The sequence below is a fragment of the Lactuca saligna genome, chromosome 4 (assembly GCF_052625555.1).
Source record: "Lactuca saligna cultivar CGN05327 chromosome 4, ASM5262555v1, whole genome shotgun sequence".
NCBI lineage: Eukaryota > Viridiplantae > Streptophyta > Magnoliopsida > Asterales > Asteraceae > Lactuca > Lactuca saligna.
The window spans coordinates 319090055-319093881 of record NC_136420.1 but is presented as its reverse complement, the minus strand read 5'-3'; the positions used below and the strand labels follow the sequence as shown (position 1 = coordinate 319093881).

At 35.0% G+C, this 3827-nt stretch overlaps 1 pseudogene; it reads left to right on the top strand.

Annotated features, from left to right (window-relative positions):
* Positions 1–809: 809 nt before the first annotated feature.
* Positions 810–2882, top strand: LOC145040894 (large ribosomal subunit protein uL2mz, N-terminal part-like; annotated as a pseudogene).
* Positions 2883–3827: the final 945 nt, after the last annotated feature.

The following is a 3827-nucleotide window of genomic DNA, read 5'->3' as shown; positions in this document are numbered from 1 at the left end:
CTAATAAATTTCTTTATTTCGTTTGTTTGATTTTTATTTTAAGCTTTACTTACCATTTGGTTTAATTACTGACATTTCATACTAATTAATTACTTATACGAATCATAGTAATTATTTCGGTTGTCTATCATTTACATTTCAGAAGAATAACAAATAATAAGAACTAAGAAATAAATTTGTTTATTCAATAGAGTGAAAGTTGTATTTTTTTTGCACCTTTAGACTCAAGTCTTTTCATATATTTTAGATAGATATATTTACAATTAGTTTTTATATATCGAATAATGACATAAAGAAAGAGAAAAACGATAGATGAATACCAAATACTCACACCGTCTTTGGTACTCCGGTGGAGAGACAAAAAGAGACACTACAAGAATATGAGTCAACAGCGATGAAAGCTATAGGGACAACAAATGTGGTCACTATAGATGATTATATAGGAACGACATGTCGTCACAATAGAGTTGACAAATTTAGTTTGACTTCTAAACCTAAAGCGACAATAAATCGTTTCTGTAGTTTGAGCGGGAACAAAAATAATGCATGGGTATCCGAAAAAGCTGTAGGGACGATACATCATCCCTATATATATATATATATATATATATATATATATATATATATATATATATATATACATATATATATTAATATTATTAAGGATATTACCTATTTCTTGAAATTTAAGAGGTACTATATCTACTACATAATATATAATCAATTATTCATACCTTTTAATACTCTTATCACATTTCCGTTTTACAAATTAATTTCATTAAATCTTCACATTTTCGTTTGACAAATTAATGGCATTAACATTGACGTTTCATAAATTGAATCAAAAAAGTAAACATACTATTTTTTTTCCTTTGTCATCTACACTCGCATTTTTCCTCAAACAAATAGCAAAAACCCTATTTTGAAAAGCCGACATCATACCTCATCCGCCTAACTCATTGTCATCATCATCATTGGTAGTGAATCACCACCCACTCTCCAACCTCGCACCACTCACTGTATCTGTATCTGATCACCGTTGCCGCCACCTACTATGCTCTCGCAACACTTTTTCGGTGACGGGAAGCCACACACTCTCTCTTTATCTCTTCTTTCCTCTACACTCGCACCACTCGCTTGAGATTACTTCGAGGATTAGCAGCTTTCCGATGAGATCCAAGCACTCTATCAGCCGTAAGTTTTTTTTTTTTTTTAAATGCAAATTCGAAGTTGAAATTGTCATGTTCAAGAGAAATGAATCTGAAAAAGGGGCTCAATGAAGATTGAATTTGATGTCGGAATTAATGTGCAAATACATATTCTTTGTTCAAGTTTTGATGTCAAACCTAGCTCTTTCAAATTATTACATGTTTGAGTGTCGTCTGTGTGTCTCTAGCCTCAAGACCCACGTATGTATAAGGTCAAAATGATTAAGGGTATCGAAAGTCACCCAAGGCAAAGTTCTGTTTTTGAGGTTTCAGCTTTGCTGGGATATTGGTTCTCTCAGAGTGTTAATTTAGTAATAGTAATGCCGAAAACACGTGTTTTATGAATTGCTGATGAAACAGGTGACTTTTTGAATTTGTTTTCTTGTTGCTCTTCTTGTTGAACCCTAACTTCAATTTTACAATAAGAAACAACCTTTTTGACATCAGAAGCCAAACTTTCTTTGGCATTCCTAGACCCTGGTATACTCTTTTAAATATAAAGAGTTGATTTTGTTCATGTACATTTCAGTAAACACTTATTTGTACATGTAAAAATGCAAATATATTGAAAGAATGAATCATATGCTGATAAAGTAAAAAGAAATTGGTATTTAAAGCTGCATATTTTCAATTCAAGATGGATAATTAGTACCAGAGAGATGTCATTCCAGCTTTCTTAATTTGATTGTAGAGATGTGGTGCTTAGGATTTGAACATTACTGATTATATTGTTATCTGAAATTCATCTATGATTTATCCAAACAAAAATAGTTTTACTGACTTTATCATATTCCTACAGGTGCTCAAAATGTGAGCTCTAAAAGGCCACTTAGGCAATTCGTTACAGGTAAAGACAAGTCAGTAGGTAGAAATTCAAAGGGTCGTATCACAATTTTCCACAGAGGGGGGGGGGGGGGGGGAACGGTCACAAAGAACAATTGACCTAAAACGCAATACTTCATCAGTAGGTGTAGTTGAACGAATCGAATACGACCCAAATCGCACTTCACGGACCGCAATGGTCAGATGGGTCGAAGGGGCAGCCGTTGACCGCCCAAAAAAAGTCAACTCCCTCCAAAAAAAACTTCACCCCAGCCCCCAAGATCCTACCCTCCATCTCCATCAAAGGTAAGTTTTCATTCTCTTCAATTTCCAGAATGTTAGAAGACAAAAAGGTGGAATCATTAAGGCTTAAAACAAATCATGTAGTGGTTGGACATTTAAAAGGTAGTAGGACCATAAGTACTCAAAGTTAAAGTCAAATGGGGACCACATGAGAAATGTTAAGGATGTTTTCTTGTCTGCTTTTTCATCTTCAAATGGGAAAAAAGACATGATGCTCCTTCTTCGTTTGTGAACGTGTTGGGTGTTCCAAGAATGGCGATGGCAGGGGCAAAACCAGAATTTTTTGTTCCAAGAATGAAAGATGATGTGAAAGAGAATGAAAGTTTGTTGCTTAATGAGGTAAAAAGGTGGGATAAGGATAGTGTTGTGTGGGGGCATAAGATGAAACGAAAAACAATTGTTTCTTGGGGGAGTTTGAGACAAAGGGGGATTTTAGGGGTTGTTAATGAGTCAGAGTCAAAGTCAAAGGTAAGAGAAAGTGAAAAGGTGGAAAAAGATGGGAAATTTGGAGTGGATCGAGCTCATGTGAGTTATATAATTGCTACCTAAGTGTCGATTTATCTGTTACCTAAGTGTCGATTTATCCGTTACATGTCTGTTGTGACAAAAACAACAACATAAATCATAATTATACTGAAAAAAACAAATATTTAATCGGGTTTGTAATCAAGAGTGTATATTTATATATTATTATTTTAACATTTGCACAGTTTGACATAATCGAATTTGTAATCAAGAGTGTACATTTATATATTATTATTTTAATTATACTGATAATTGTTTATATGTAGTAAACTATTTGTGCAAAAGAATTAATCGTCTCTACAATTTAATTTTTGAATAAAATATCCGCACCTGGCGCTTGGCGCAGGTAAACGGCTAGTGTGCGTGTGTGTATATATGTATATGTATGCATATATATATATATATATATATATATATATATATATATATATATATATATATCAAAAACCTATGCGGTATCGTTTTAATGGACATCTATAGGGACGACTTATCGTCCCTATAGGGTGTCACCGAATTGAAAACCCTTTTCCCAATCAGTCGCTCGCACCCACAGCAAATACCGTTCCTCTCATGAGATAAGGCGAAATCGCCAGTACCTTTAAGGCGATAGGTAAGATTCGATCGCTTATTGCCCACTGTTTCCCAATAAGTCGACCGCGTGTACCGTCATTCCCCGCTTATGGTGTACGATCAAGATCTCATGGCGACAGTTTCATCCTTTAGCGTTATCCTTAGGGTTTTCTGCATCGAACGTCATGCGTAAGCTTCGAGCAATCTCCACTATGTTTCCCTTTAGCTTCTTTTCTTCCATTACACGTTTCAGGACCGAGCATTTGTTTGTTTCATGCATTCTGCTTTATTGGTATTCATAGTAGCGCATTTCCGTTCCCCTAGCTACCGGTTTATCGGCAACAGTGTATATTTCTGCCCGTGGTACCTTTTCCCCACCCGCATGACATCCCAGCTTGG